Source organism: Giraffa tippelskirchi, chromosome X (assembly GCF_054371585.1).
Source record: "Giraffa tippelskirchi isolate mGirTip1 chromosome X, T2T-mGirTip1v1.2.pri, whole genome shotgun sequence".
Classification (NCBI taxonomy): Eukaryota; Metazoa; Chordata; class Mammalia; order Artiodactyla; family Giraffidae; genus Giraffa; species Giraffa tippelskirchi.
In genome coordinates this window covers 81,817,002-81,834,279 of record NC_137289.1, presented here as the reverse complement: position 1 = coordinate 81,834,279, position 17,278 = coordinate 81,817,002, and the positions used below count along the sequence as shown (strand labels likewise).

At 37.2% G+C, this 17,278-nt stretch overlaps 1 long non-coding RNA gene across 2 annotated transcripts in view; it reads right to left on the bottom strand.

Moving 5' to 3' along the window:
• Positions 1 to 16,065, bottom strand: part of LOC145535562 (uncharacterized) — a 55,009-nt gene extending 38,944 nt beyond the window's left edge. The window contains exon 1 of one of the 2 annotated variants that reach the window (XR_014075472.1): positions 15,602 to 16,065. This is a non-coding gene — a long non-coding RNA (uncharacterized LOC145535562). The remainder of the gene's footprint in view (positions 1 to 15,601) is intronic. The other variant, XR_014075471.1, reaches the window with a different exon arrangement.
• Positions 16,066 to 17,278: the final 1,213 nt, after the last annotated feature.

Genomic DNA, 17,278 nt, shown 5'->3' with positions numbered 1-17,278 from the left:
TCAGAAGAATATACATTTTGCTGTTGTTGAATGAAATGGTCAATAAACCAATCAGACTCTCTTGATGGTGCTATTCAGTTCAACTATGTCCTTACTAATTTTCTGCTTGCAGAATCTGTCAATTATTGAAAGAATGATGTGTAAGTCTCCAACTTTAGCAATACATTCATCTATTTCTACTTGAAATATTATCAGTTTTTACTTATTTGACATTCGATTGCTAGGCAAATGAATACTAGAGATTGTTTAGCCTTGCTGGAGTATGGATCCCTTTATTATTATGAAATGTTTCTCTTTCTCCCTGATATTTTTACTTGCTGTAATGTTTGCTTTGTATGAAGTCATTATAGTTACTCCAGCTTTATTTCATTTAGTGTTAGCATGGTTTGCGTGTATGCTCAGTCGCTTCCGTCGTGTCCAACTCTTTGCGATCCTATGGTCTGTAGCCTGGAAGGCTCCTCTGTCTATGGGATTCTCCAGGCAAGAATACTGGAGTAGGTGGCCATGTACTCCTCCAGGGGATCTTCCGGACCCAGGATCAAACCCGCATCTCCTGCATTGCAGGCAGATATTTTACCACTGAGCCACAGGGGAAGCATGGTATATCTTCCACCATTTCTTTAATTTTATCTATGCCTTTGTGTTCAAATGGGTTTCTTGCAGACAACACACAGTTGGGTCTTCTTTTATTCATTCTTAATGGTGTCTTTTACTTGTGGTTTAGATCATTGATGTTTAAGTGATTACTGATATAGTAGAATTAACACCTAAAATATATGTTATAGTTATCTGTTATTAGCCTTTGTTCTTTGTGGGGTTTTTGTCTTCTATTTTTTTTTTGTCTTCTCTAGTTTATTTTTACATTTTAAGAATTTATTTAAAAGTGTAGTAAAATACATATAGAATTTAACATCTTAACCATTTTAAGTGTACACTTTAATGGCGTAAAGCTAGCAAAGTAATTCTCAAAATTCTCCAAGTCAGGTTTCAACAATACATGAACCGTGAACTTCCAGATGTTCAAGTTGGATTTAGAAAACGCAGAGGAAGCAGAGATCAAATTGCCAACATCCGTTGGATCATCAAAAAAGCAAGAGAGTTCCTGAAAAACATCTACTTCTGCTTTATTTACTATGCCAAAGCCTTTGACTGTGTGGATCACAACAAACAGTGGAAAATTCTTCAAGAGATGGTAATACCAGACCTGACTCCTGAGAAATCTGTATGCAGGTCAGGAAGCAACAGTTAGAACTGGACATGGAACAACAAACTGGCTCTGAATCAGGAAAGGAGTATGTCAAGGCTGTATATCATCACCCTGTTTATTTAACTTATATGTAGAATACATCATGAGAAATGCTGGACTGGATGAAGCACAATCTGGAATCAAGATTGCTAGGAGAAATAGCAATAACCTCAGATATGTGTATGACACCACCCTTATGGCAGAAATCAAAGAACTAAAGAGCCTCTTGATGAAAGTGAGAGAGGAGAGTGAAAAATCTGACTTAAAACTCAACATTCAGAAAACTAAGATCATGGCATCTGATCCCATCACTTCATGGCAAATAGATGGGGAAACAATGGAAACAGTGACAGGCTATTTTTTTGGGGGGGCTTCAAAATCACTGCAGATGGTGACTGCAGCCATGAAATTAAAAGACGCTTTCTCCTTGGAAGAAAAGTTATGACCAACCTAGACAGCATATTAAAAAACAGACATTACTTTGCCTACAAAGGTCTATCTAGTCAAAGCTATGGTTTTTCAAGTAGTCATGTATGGATGTGAGAGTTGGACTATAAAGAAAGCCACTATGGAGAACACTGTGGAGATTCCTCAGAAAACTGGAAAACTGGAAATAGAACTGCCATATGACCCAGCAATTCCACTGTTGGGCATACACACCGATGAAACCAGACTTGAAAGAGACACATGTACCCCAATGTTCATTGCAGCACTGTTTATAATAGCCAGGACATGGAAGCAGCCTAGATGCCCATCAGCAGATGAATGGATATGGAAGCTGTGGTATATATACACAATGGAATATTACTCAGCCATTAAAAAGAATACATTCGAATCAGTTCTAATGAGGTGGATGAAACTGGAGCCTATTATACAGAGTGAAGTAAGCCAGGAAGAAAAACACCAATACAGGATACTAACACATGTATATGGTATTTAGTCAATCGGTAAAGACAACCCTGTATGCGAGACATCAAAAGAGACACAGATAAATAGAACAGTATTATGGACTCTATGGGAGAGGGCGGGGGCAGGATGATATGGGAGAATGGCATGGAAGCATGTAAATTATCATATGTGAAACGAATCGCCATTCCAGGTTCAATGCATGATACAGGGTGCTTGGGGCTGGTACACCAGGATGACCCGGAGGGATGGGATGGGGAGGGAGGTGGAAGGGAGGTTCTGGAAGGGGAAAATATGTACACCCATGTTGGATTCATGTCAATGTATGGCAAAACAAATACAATATTGTAAAGTTAAAAAATAGAAAATAATTTAAAAAGAAAAAAAAAAAAAGAAAACTGAGTGCTGAAGAATTGATGCTTTTGAACTGTGGTGTTGGAGAAGACTCTTGAGAGTCCCTTGAACTGCTAGGAGATCATACTAGTCCGTCCTAAAGAAAATCAGTCCTGAATATTCATTGGAAGGACTGATGCTGAAGCTGAAACTCCAATACTTTGGCCACCTGATGTGAAGAACTGACTTATTGGAAAAGACCCTGATGCTCCGAAAGATTGAAGGCAGGAGGAGAAGGGGACGACAGAGGATGAGATGGTGGATGGCATCACCAACTCAATGGACATGAGTCTGAGTAAACTCTGGGAGTTAGCGATGGACAGGGAGACCTGGCATGCTGCAGTCCATGGGGTCGCAAAGAGCGATTGAACTGAACTGAACTTTAATGGCATTAAGCCCATTCACATTTTTATGCAATCATCACCACCATCCACCTCCAGAACTCTTTTTATCTTGCAGTGTTGAAATACTGTGCATATTAAATGACTCTCAATTCCTTCTGCTCCCATTGTAATTTCTATTTCTATGAATCTGACTGCTCTAGATACTTCATATAAGTGGAAATGCTATTTTTGCTTTTGTGACAGATTTATTTTGCTTAGTATGATAATATTGTCAAGATTAACTCATACTATAGCATGTGGTAGAAACTCCTTCATTTTTGAAGCTGAAAAATTATCCATTGTATTTATATACCACAGTTTGTTTATCTGTTCATCTATTTATGTATGCTTAGGTGCTTTCTTCACATTTTGGCTATTGTGAATTATTCTGTGATGAACATGGGCATATAAATATATTTTTGAATTCCTGCTTTTAATTCATTTGATTGTATATCCAGAGATGGAACGGTTTGATCAAATGGTAATTTTCTTTTTAATTTTTTTAGGAGCAACCTTACTGTTTTCTATACAGGATGTACTGTTTTACATTTCTACTAACAAGGCGTAAGTGTTTGAATTTTCTCACATCAATCCATCATCTTACATAATGACCATATTTTTGTGTGTAGTGAAAACATTTGAGTTTTATTCTGCTAATGATTTTTAAGTATATAATAGAGTTTTGTTAACAGCAATCACCATTCTGTATATTAGATCCCTAGAAATTATGCATCTTATAATTGGAAATTTCTACCCTTTGACCAACATCTCCACATATCTCTCCATTTCACACACATCCCCGTCCCTGGTAACCACCACTTTAGTCTGTTTCCAGGTTTCACATCTAAGTGAAATTATTCAGTTTTTGTCTTTCTCTGTTTTACTAGCTTTACTTACCATAGTGCACTCAAGGTCCATGAATGTTTTCACAAATGGCAGAATTTTATTCTATTTTGTGGCTGAATAACATTATTACTATGTAGTATATAAATGTTGCAAAAAGTCAGCATGACTAAACCATTGAACTGACTGATATAAATGTAAATATATATACATATATATGTTCACATTTTGTGTATCATTTATCCATCAATGAACAGTTTTTATTTTCCATTTCTTCATCGTTATAGATAATGCTGCAATGAGCATGGAAATGCAGATATCTCTTTGAGCTAGTGACTTCAATTTTTTCTGAAATGTACCCAGAACTGGGTACAATTATTGAATCATATTCTATTTGTAATTTGGGGAAGAACCTTCATATTGTTTTCCATTGTTGCCATTCCAATGTGTATTCCCATCAACAGTGCACAAAAGGTCCTTTTCTCCGTATCCTTGCCAGCAGTTGGTATATCTTGCTTTTTGATAATTGTCATGCTAATAAGTGTAAAGTGACATATCATTGTGATTTTGATTTTCATTAACCTGATGATTGGTGATGTTGAGCATCTTTTCATATACCTTATGGCCATTTACCTTCTTTAGAAAAATTTCTGTTAAGTTCCTTTGCCTGTTTTAAAATATATTTATTTATTTGCTATTTAGTTGTATGTGTTCTTTATACACTTTGGATAGTAACTCTTTATTCAGTATATGGTGTGCAAGTATTTTCTCACATTCTATAGGTTGATTTTTTATTTTGTTGGTTGACTCTTTTTCTGTGTAAAAGCTTTTAATTTCATATAGTTCATTTTTACTTTAGTTCCTTACACTTTCCATATCATATCCAAACTAATTTTGCCGAGAGCAATATCAAGAAACTTTTCCTCTGTGATTCTTTCAGAATTTTTAGATCTTCAGCTCTTAAATTTAAGCCATCAATATATTTTGAGATAATTTTTGTTAGTTGTGTAAGATAAAGGTCAATTTTTTTCCTTTTTCTATGAAGGTGAATATTCAGTTTTCTCTACGCTATTTATTGAAACAACTACTTTTCCTACTGAGCATTCTTAACTCCCTTTTCAAACATTAGTTAAGTATAAATGCTTGAGTTTATTTCTGGGATCTCAAATTTGTTTCAGTGGTCTGTGTGTTTGTCTTTATGTTAGTATGAGACTGTTTTGATTAATATAACTTTGTAATATAGTTTAAGTCAAGAATTGTGATACTTCCAGTTTTGTTTTTGTTTCTCAGATTAATTTGGCTATTCAGGGACATTATTTTTATTTTGAAACATATTTTAAGATTGTTTTTTCTCTTCCTATAAAAAATGCCACTGGGGACTTCCCTTGTGGTCCAGTGGTTAAGATTCCACACTTCCATTGCAGTGAGCAAGGGTTCAATCCTTGGTTGGGGAAATAAGGTCCCACATGCTGCACAGCATGGCCAAAAAATAAGGTTATATATTTTAAAATACCATTGGACTTTAATGTGAATTGCATTGAATCCATGATTATTTTGTGTAGTATGGACATTTTAACAATATTAAATCTTCTAATTCATGAGTATGGATATTTTACATTCATTTGTATCTTCAATTTCTTTCATCAATGTATTACAATTTAAGAAGATATTGTCCTTTCACCTATTTAGTTAAATTTGTTCATAAGTATGATATTGTTTTATTTTTTAGAATTCTAAACATTAGTTAAGCAAATATTCTTTTTTAATGAAATGCACGTTTGTTATAAAAATTTTAAAGATTACTATACAGTAAAAGTTATTACAAAATATTGGTTATGTTCCCCATGTTGTACAATACATCATTGAGCTTCTCTTACACACAATAGTTTGTATCTCTTATTCTCCTCCTCATATTTCCCCTACCTCCTCCACACTGGTAACCATAAGTTTGTCCTGTACATCTATGAATCTGCTTTTTTGTTTTATTCATTACTTTGCTTTAGATTTCATATATCACTAATGTCATACAGTATTTGTCATCCTCTGTATGACTTATTTTACTTAGTATAATACTCTCCGAGCCCATCCATGTTGCTGCAAATTGCAAAATTTTGTTCCTTTTTATGGTTGAGTACTATCCTGTATATAGGCAAGGATACTGGAGTGGGTAGCCATTCCCTTCCCCAGGGGATCTTCCTGACTTAGGGATTGAACCAGAATCTCCCACATTGCAGGCAGATTCTTTACCATCTGAGCCACCAGGGAGGCATATATATATATATATATACATATGTATACACCATATATATATATATACACCACCACATCTTCACTACCCTTTCATCTGTTGATGGGCATTTAAATGCTTCTGTATCTTGTCAATTGTAAATAATACTGCTATTATTATTTATGCTCATCATCCATGTGCTCATCTTCTCCTGCAAGAACTCCAAAATTACAACTAGCTGCTGAACAACCATCAACAGGAGATTGCTGGATCCCACCAATAAAAGATACCCTGCATCAAAGGGCAAAGGAGAAGCTCCAAAAGATGGTAGGAGGGGGTGAAATCATGTTTAGAATCAAATCTCAAACCCACTAGAGATGCTTGGAGGGCGCAAAAGAAACCTTGTGAACACAAGGATCCAGGGACCCCACAAGAGACTGAACCAGACCTGCCTTTGAGTCTCTGAGTGTCTCCTGCAGAGGCATGGGTCAGCAGTGGCCTGCTGTGGTGATGGGGCTCTGGCTGCAGCAGACCTGGCAGGTGTGGTGTGTGACATAAGTTCTCTTGGAGGAGGTTGCCATTAGCCCTACTATAGAGCCGTTGAGCGGAGGACCCAAAAACTGAGAACAATGTGCTGGATCCCCAACCTAGGGATCCAGCAAAGGGACTGAGAACCCACAAGGAATTTGACTTTGAAGGCCAGTAGGATTTGATTACAGAACTTCCATAGGACTGGGGAAACAGACTCTTGGAAGGCACAAACACAAGCTTGTGCACATCAGGACCCAGGAGAAAGGAACAGTGACCCCCAAAGGAAGCTGACCCAAACTTGTCTGTGAGTGTCCAGGAATCTCTGGCAGATCAGTGGGTTGACAGTGGCCTGCCTCAAGGTCAGGGACACTGAATACAAACATCCTGGGAGTTATGGTGAGCAAGCATAAGTACTTTTGAAGGAGTTACCAGTACCATAGTTAGGCCTGAGACCAAACTACAGAGAGGGAACACTGCCCCACCCATCAGCAGAAAATTGGATGAAAAATTTATTTTGCATGGCTCCGCCCTTCAGAGAAAGACTCAGTCTACCCCACAGCCAGTAACTTCCATCAGGAAGCTTCCACAAGCCTCTTAATCTTATCCATCAGAGGCCAGACAGAATAAAAACCACAATCACAGAAAATTAACCACACTGATCACTTGGATCACAGCCTTGTCTAACTCAGTGAAACTACGAGTCATGCCATGTATGTCTTCCCAAAATGGATGGACAATTGTGGAGAGTTCTGACAAAATATGGTCCACTGGAGAAGGGAATGGCAGACCACTTCAGTATTTTTGCCTTGAGAACCCCATGAACAGTATGAAAAAACAAAAAGATACGACACTGAACGATGAATTACCCAGGTCAGTAGGTTCCCAATATGCTTCTGGAGAAGAACGGAGAAGTAGATCCAGAAGAAATGAAAAGGCTGAGCCAAAACAGAAACAACGCCCAGCTGTGGATGTCTGTGGTGGTGAAAGTAAAGTCTGGTGCTATAGAGAACAATATTGCACAGGAACCCGAAGTGTTAGGTCCATGAATCAAGGTAAATTGGAAGTGGTCAAACAGGACATAGCAAGAATGAACATCGACATTTTAGGAATCAGTGAACTAAAATGGACAGGGATGGGTGGATTTATTTCAGATGACCGTTATATTGACTAGTGTGGGCAGGAATCCCTTACAAGAAATGGAGTAGCCCTTACAGTCAACAAGAGTCCGAAATGCACTACATGGGTGCAAACTCAAAAACGATAGAATGATCTCTGCTTGTTTCCAAGGCAGACCATTCAATACCACAGTAATCTAAGTCTATACCCCAACCACTAAAGCTGAAGAAGCTGAAGTTGAATTTTTCTATGAAGACTTACAAGACCTTCTAGAACTAACACCAGAAAAAGATGTTCTTTTCATCATAAGGGACTGTAATGCAAAAGTAGGAAGTCAAGAGATACCTGGAGAAACAGGCAAGTTTGCCTTGGGGTACAAAATGAAGCAAGACAAAGGCTAACAGAGTTTTGCCAAGAGAACACACTAGTCATAGCAAACACCCTCTTCCAACAACACAAGAGATGACTCTGCACATGGACGTCACCAGATGGTCAACACCAAAATCAGATTGATTCTATTCTTTGTAGTCAAAGACAGAGAAGCTTTATACAGTCAGCATAAACAAGACCAGGAGCTGACTGTGGCTCAGATCATGAACTCTTTATGGCCAAATTCAGACTTAAACGAAAAAAGTATGGAAAACCACTAGGCTGTTCTTAAATCAAACTCTTATTATTATATGGTGGAAGTGACAAATAGATTCAAGGGATTAGATCTGATAAACAGAGTGCCTGAAGAACAATGAACAGAGGTTGGTAACATTGTATGGGAGGTGGTGATAGAAACCATCCCCAAGAAAGAGAAATGCAAAAGGCAAAATGGTTGTTTTAGGAGGCCTTACAAATAGAAAAAGAAGAGAAAAGCAGAGAAATGAAAGGCAAAGGAGAAAAGGAAAGATATATCCATCTTTATGCAGAGTTCCAAAGAATAGCAAGGAGAGATATGAAAGCCTTCCTTAGTGACCAATTCAAAGAAATAGAGGGGAAAAAATAGAATGGGGAAAACTAGAGATCTCTTCAAGAAAATTAGAAATACCAAGGGAACATTTCACGCAAAGATGAGCACAATAAAACAGAAATGGTACGGACCTAACAGAAGAGATGGAGAAAAGGTAGCAAGAATACACAGAAGAACTATACATAGAAGATCTTCAGTTCAGTTCAGTTCAGTTGCTCAGTCGTGTCTGACTCTTTGCGACCTCAAGGACTGCAGCACGCCAGGCCTCCTTGTCCATCACCAACTCCCGGAGATTACTCAAACTCATGTCCATTGAGTTGGTGATGCCATCCAACCATATCATCCTCTGTTGTCCCCTTCTCCTCCTGCCTTCAATTTTTCCCAGCATCAGGGTCTTTTCCAATGAATCAGCTCTTCTCATATGGTGGCTAAAGGATTGGAGTTTCAGCTTCAGCCTCAGTCCTTCCAATGAACACTCAGGACTGATCTCCTTTAGGATGGACTGGTTGGATGTCCTTGCAGTCCAAGGGACTCTCAAGAGTCTTCTCCAACACCATGGTTCAAAAGCATCAATCATCATGGTTCAAAAGCATCAATTCTTCAGTGCTCAACTTTCTTTATAGTCCAATTTTCACATCCATACACGACTCCTGGGAAAAAAACAGCCTTGACTAGATGGACCATTTTTGGCAAAGTAATGTCTCTGCTTTTTAATATGCTGTCTAGGTTAATGACCCAGGTAATCATGATGGTGTGATCACTCACTTAGAGTCAGACATCCTGGAATGCGAAGTCAAGCGGGCCTTAGGAAGCATCACTACAAACAAAGCATGTGCAGGTGATGGAATTCCAGCTGAGACATTTCAAATCCTAAACGATGATGCTGTGAATGTGTTGCATTCATTATGCCAGCAAATTTGGAAACCTACGCAGTGGCCACAGGACTGGAAAAGGTCAGTTTTCATTCCAATCCCAAAGAAAGGCTATGCTAAAGAATGTTCAAACTATGGTACAATTGTATTCATTCAACATGCTAGTAAAGTAATGCTCAAAATTCTCCAAGCTAGGCTTCAACATGACATGAACTGAGATCTTCCAGATGTTTAAGCTGGATTTAGAAAAGGCAGAGGAACAAGAGATCAAATTGCCAACATCTATTGGATCATAGAAAAAGTAAGGGAATTCCATAAAAACATCTACTTCTGCTTCATTGACTGCACTAAAGCCTTTGACTGTGTGGATCACAACAAACTGTGCAATATTCTTTAAAAAATGGGAATACCAGATCACCTTACCTACCTTCTGAGAAATCTGTATGCAGATCAAGAAGCAACAGGTAGAACTGGACATGGAATAACAGACTAGTACCAAATTGGGAAAGGAGTACATTAAGGCTGTATATTGTCACCCTACTTATTTAATGCATATGCAGAGTACACTATGTGAAATACAAGACTGGATGAAGCACAAGCTGGAATCAAGATTACTGGGAGAAACATCAATAACCTCAGATATGCTGATAACACCACTCTTATGGCAGAAAGTGAAGTGGAATTAAAGATCCTCTTGATGAAAATGAAATAAGAGAGTGAAAAAACTGGCTTAAAACTCAACATTCAAAAAACTAAGGTCATTGCATCCAGTCCCATCACTTCATGGCAGATAGATGGGCAAACAATGGAAACAGTGACACATTTTATTTTCTTGGGCTCCAAAATCACTGCAGATGGTGACACCAGCCATGAAATTAAAAGACGCTTGCTCCTTGGAAGAAAAGCTATGATTAACCTGAAAGTGAAAGGGTTTGTCATTAAGTCGTGTCCGGCTCTTTGTGACACCATGGACTAACCTAGACAGCATATTAAAAAGCAGAGACAATATTTTGTCCACAAATATCCATATAGTCAAAGCTATGGTTTTTCCAGTAGTCGTATCAATGTGAGATTTGGACCATAAACAAGGTTGAGCACCAAAGAATTTATGCTTTTGAATTGGAAAAGACTCTTGACACACCCTTGGACAGCAAGGAGCTCAAGCCAGTCAATCTTAAAGGAAATCAATTCTGAACATTCATTGGAAAGATTGATGCTGAAGCTAAGGCTCCAATACTTTGGCCACCTGATGCAAAGAACTGACTCATTAGAAAAGACCTTGGTGCTGGGAAAGATTGGAGGCAGGAGAATGGGACAACAGAGGACGAGATGGTTGGATAGCATCACTGACTCAATGGACATGACCTTGAGAAAGGTTCTGGAGGTGGTAAAGAACAGGCAAACCTGGCGTGCTGCAGTCCATGGGGTTGCCAAGTGTTGGACACCACTCAGCAACTGAACAACAATGTACATGGAGTGCATATATCTCTTTGAATTAGTGCTTCTTTTGTTTGTTTCTATTAGATGTACATCCAGGAATGAAATGATACATCATGGTATTTATATTTTTAATTTCTTGAGAAACCTCCATACTGTTTTCCACAGTGACTGTACCAATTTACATACTCAGCCACAGAGTAAAAGCATTTCCTTTTCTCCACATCCTTGCCAACATTTGTTATTTGTGGTTTTTCTGATGATAGCAATTCTGACAGTTGCAGGGTGAAGTTTCATCTTGATTTTGATTGTCATTTCTCTGATGACCCATGATATTATGTATCTTTTCATATGCCTGTTGGCTATCTGCATTTCCTCTATGAAAAATATGTCTATACTACCCTTCTGCTCATTTTAAATAGATTTTTTATGCTGAATTTCATGGGCTGTTTATCTATGTTGGATATTAACTCCATATCAGTCTTATCATTTGCAAATATATTCTCTAATTCAGTACATTCTGTTTGTGTTTTTGTTGTGTCATGGTTTCCTTTGTTGCTCAAAACTTTTTAAGTTTACTTAACTTCCCTGCGGGCTCCGACGGTAAAGACTTTGCCTGAAGTGAAGGAGACCTGGGTTCGGACCCTGGGTCAGGAAGACCCCCTGGGGGAGGGCATGGCAACCCACTCTAGTATTCCTGCCTGGAGAATCCTAATGGACAGGGAAGCCTGTTGGGTTACAGTCCATGGGGTCACAAAGCGCCAGATATGACTGAGTGACTAAGCACACAGGTTCCATTTGTTTATTTTTTGTTTCTATTTCCTTCACTGTAGGAAATAGATTAAAAAATATTGCTCTGATTTATGTCAAAAAGTAGTTAGGTTATTTTCCTCTGGAATTTTATAGTATCCAGTCTTACATTTAGGTCTTTGATTCATTTTGAGTTTATTTTTTGTAGATGGTGTTAAAAATGACAATTAGTACACAGAAATCTGTTTCATTCTATACACTGATGGATCAGAAAGAGGAATTAAGGAAAAGTCCCATTTATCATTACATCAAAAAGAATGAAATAATTAGGAATAAACCTACCTAAGGAGGTAAAATTGCTGTACTCCAAAAACTATGAGCCACTTATGAAAGAAACTGAAGACGATGCAAACAGATGGGAAAATATACTATGGCTTTGGATTGGAAAAATCAGTACCGTTAAAATAACCATACTACCCAACGCAATGTACAAATTCAATGCACTCCCTGTCAAAATACCAATGGCATTTTTCACAGAACCAAAGCAAATAGTTGTAAATTTTGAATGGGAACACAAAAGACCCCAAAAGCTAAAACAGTTTTGAAAAAGAATAGAGCTGGAGGAATCAGGCTAACTGATCTCAAACGATTTTACAAAGCTACAGCAATCAAAACAGTATTATTCTGGCACAAAAACATACACACATCAACACAGAAATAAAACTATGTATACATGGTCAACTAATCTATGGCAAAGGAGGCAAGAATATACAGTGGAAAAAATACAGTCTCTTCAATAAGTAGTAATGAGAAAACTGGACAGCTGCATGGAAAAGAATGAAATTAGAATATTTTCTAACATCATATACAAAAACAAACCCAAATTGGATTAAAGACTTAAATGAAAGACTGAATATCACAACACACCTAGAGCAAAATATAAGCAGAACACTCTTTGACATAAATTGGAGCAATATTTTGGGGGACCCATCTCTTAAAGCAAAGGAAACAAAAATAAAAATAAACAAATGACACCTAATTAGGCTTAAAAGCTTTTGGACAGCAAAGAGACCATCTATGGAATGAAAACACAACTTGAGAGACTACATTGGAAAATGATATGACTGATAAGGGGTTAATATTTAACATATATAAATAACTCATACATCTCAACATTTAAAAAAAAAGCAAAAAAACAGCCCAATTAAAACATGGGCAGAGGAACTGGATAGACATTTCTTCAAAGTGGAGATGCAAATGCCCAATAGACACATGAAAAGATGTTTAACGCCATGATCCTCAGAAAAATGTAAATCAAAACCGCAATAAGATATCACTTCATATCATTCAAAAATGGCTATCATAAAAAACAAAAACAATAAATGATGGCAAGGATGTGGAGAAAAAGAACCCTCTTACACTGTTGGTGGGCATATAAATTGTTGCAGCACTGTGGAAAACAGTATGGAGGTTTCTCAAGAAACTAAAAATAAAATTACCAGCTGACCCAGCAATTCCATTTCTGGATGTATGTCTGAAAAAGAAAAAAAAAAAAACAACCTAATTCAAAAAAATACATACACTCCAATATTCATAGCAACATTATTTATATTGACAGGATATGAAAGTACTTAATGTCCATAAACAGATAAATGGATAAAGAAGATGTGGTTTCTATAAGTAGACAATGGAATAGTACTTAGCCATAAAAAGAGAAAAATTTTATCATTTGCAGTAGAATGGATGGACTTGTAGGACATGCTAAGTGAAAAATGTCACATAGAGAAAGACAAATAATGTGTGAAAATACTTATATGTGAAACATAAAACATAAAACAAGCTACTGAATATAACAAAAAAGAAGCAGACTCACAGGTATAGAGAACAAACTAGTGGTTGTCAGTGGGGAGAGGGAAGTGTGAAGGGCCATATAGGTGTATGGGATTAAGAAGTACAAACTATTAGGTATAAAACAAGCTACAATATATATTGCACTACATAGGGGTATATAGTTAATATTGTATAATAACTGTAAATGAAATACAACCTTTAAAAATTGTGAATCACTATTTTGTACACCTGTAATTTATATGATGTGGTACACCCAGTATCCTTCAATTAATAAAAATAAGAAACTGGAAAAATAACAAATTAAGCACACAGTAAGTAGGAGCGGGGTAATAAAGATCAGATCAGGTATAAGCAAAATAGAGAATTGAGGATCAAGAGAAAAATGATATCAGTGGAAATAATAGTAGGGTTTTTGAAAAAGCAAATAAAATTAACAAATCTTATGTAGACTATGAAAAATAGAGAGAAGTCTCAAATTTAAAAATATCAAAATAGCATAGGAGACATTACAAATGATGTCACAAAGTAAAAAACATCATAAGAAATCCCTATGAACTGTTGCATGCCAACAACAAGATATCCTCCTGTAAGAAGTCAATAAGTTCCTAGAAACATACAACTTACCAAGACTGGAACATGAGGAAATAGATAGTCTGAAAAGACCTATAGTTTGTAAGGAGAGTGAATCAGCCATCAGAAATTTCCTAACAAAGAAAAGTCTGACACCAAATTGCTTTATGAGTAAATGGTATAAAAAATAATTTAAAACAGAACTACCATATAAACCAGAAATTCCACTTCTGAGTATATATCCAAATGAAACAAAATCACTAATGCAAAAATATGTACACATACCAATATTCAAAGAAGCATTATTTATAAAATCCAAGATAATGAGGCAACATAAACGTCCATTAACGGATGAATGAATAAAGAATATGTGAGCTACATATAAACACACATGTATATACAAAACAATGGAATATTAGTCATAAAAAGAATGAAATATTGCCATTTGCAATGACATGGATAGACATGGAGGATATTATGTTTAGTGAGGTTAAGTTAGAGAAAGACAAGTACTGTGTATTTTCACTTATTCGTGATATCTAAAAATAATTACATACAAATAAAGAAAACAAGACAGTAAATGACTGCTAGATACAGAGAAGAATCTTGTCATTACCAATTGGGGATAGTCGGGCAGAGAGTCAAGAGAGGGAAATAGGATTAAACTGCACAAATTATGAACTATAAAATAAATGAGATAAAAGAATGTAACATATAGCACAGAGAATATAGTCAATATATTATAATAACTTTAATTAGAGTATAATCGATAAAAACATGGAATCACTATACTGTACACCAGCAAAATATAGTATTTTAAATCAATCATATTTCAATAAAAATATAAATGACAAAATTTTAGATTTTCAACCCCACTCCACCAGGTTGCAGGAGCCCAGGCCAACCCAATCTCTGAATCCTGCATTAGGGACACTGGCTTGTTCACAATGAAGGTTATTGATGATTAAGCCAGAGGTTCTGATTATACTGGAAAAAAAACTCTGTGGCTTATTTAAGATTTGCCCACACATCTATTTGCTATAATTAACGATGGAGGTTTGGCGATGAGATGATGGAGTAGAAGGACTTGAGCTCACCTTTTCCCATGAAAAGATCAAAATCACAACTAACTGCTGGACAATTATCAACAACAAAAAGATTAGAACCTATCAAAAAAAGATATTCTATATCCAAAGACAAGGAAGCTAAATAAGATGTTAAGAGAGAATCAAATTCCATATCCAGTGGGTAGGTGACCCACAAAATGAAAAATAATTATACTGCAGATTTTCCCCCACAGGAATGAGTTCTGGGCCCCCTGTCAGGCTCCTCAGCCTAGGGGTCAGGCATCAGGAAGAGAAGCCCCCAGAGCATTTGGCTTTGAAGGCAGCAGGGCTTGAGTTCAGCAGCTCCACAAGACTGGAAAACAAACACCACTCTTGGATGGCACACATAAGGTTTCATGTACACTGGTAGCCAGGGCAAAGCAGTGTACATAGGAACTTGGACCAAACCTACCTGTAAGTTTTGGAGGGTCTCTTGAGGAGGTAGGGGTGGCTGTGGCCCACTGAAGGAGCAATGACACTGTTGGCAGAGGTCCCTAGAGAATATTCCTCAGCATGAGCTCTCATGGATGTTGCCATTTTAGCACTAAGACTTGGTGCCACTCAATAGTCTGCAGGCTCCAGTGCTAGGATAACTCAGGCCAAACAACCAATAGATTTGGAACACAGCCCAGCTCATTAACAGACAGACCGCCTAAAGTCACTCTGAGCCCACAGACACCTCAAGACACACCCTTTGACACTGTCCTACCCATCAGAGGGACAGGATCAAGTACCACCTACCAGTGGATAGGCACTGGGTTCCCCAACCAGGAAGCCTGTACAAGCCATTGGAACAATCTTACTCACCAGAGGACAGACACCTGAAGCAAGAAGAACTAAAATGCTGCAAGCCCGTGGATTGGAGCTTGCAAACACAGGATGTTAGACAGACTGAAATGGTAGAGAAATGTGTTCTAGATGAAGGAATAAGATAAAACTCCAGAAAAACAACTACGTGAAGTAGAGATAGGCAATTTGCCTGAAAAATAATTCAGACTAATCATGGTAAAGATGATCCAAGATGTCATAAAAGTAACTGAGGCACAGACCTAGAAGAAACCAGAACTAGAGAAAAAACAGAGATGAACAGTATAGCAACTGAAATGAAAAATACATGAGAAGGAATCAATAGCAGTATAAATGAGACAGAAGAATGAGTGAGTGGAAGACACGTGGGTTGAGATCACTGCCACAAATTTGAATAAAGAAAAAAGATTGAAAAGAATTGAGGACACCTCTGGATCAGCACTAAATGTACCAACATTAGGATTATAGTGGTCCCATAAGGAAAAGAGAGACAGAAAGGGCTTGAGAAAATATTTGAAGAAATAGCAGTTGAAAACTTCCCTAGCAATGGGATATGAAACACTCACTCAAGTCCAGGAAGGTCCAAGGGTTCCATAGAGGATAAACCCAAGGAGGAACATACCAAGAAACATATTAATCTAATTTGCAAAAATTAAAAATAAACAGAAAATAAAAGAAACAAGGAAAAAGTAACACCAGATAAGTGAATCCCTATAAGGTTATCAGCTGATTATTCTGCAGAAAGTCATTCAGGTTAGAAAGGAGTGACATGATATATTTAAAGTGATTATAGAGAACAACCTACAACCAAAAATACTCTAGCCAGGAGAGTTTTCTTCATATTTCATGGAGAAATCCAAATCTTTACACATAAGCAAAAGCTAAGATAATTCAGCGCCACCAGACCAGATTTGCCACAAATGCTAAAGGAAATTTTGTAAGTGGAAATACAGAAACAACTAAAAACAAGAAAATTATGTATGGGAAAGCTCACCAGTAAAGGTAAAAATACAGTAAGCAGAGTAAATCATCCATACACAAACATGATATCAAAACCAGAAATTGTGAGAAGAGGAGAAAGCTAACATAAGATATTGGAAAAGCATTTGAAGTTAAGAGACTAGAGACCTAAAATCAGTCCAGTTCAGTCATTCAGTTGTGTCCAACTCTTTGCAACTCCATGGACTGCATCACTGCAGGCTTCTCTGTCCATCACCAACACCCAGAGCTTGCTCAAACTCATGTCCATCCAGTCAGTGATGGCATCCAACCATCTTATCCT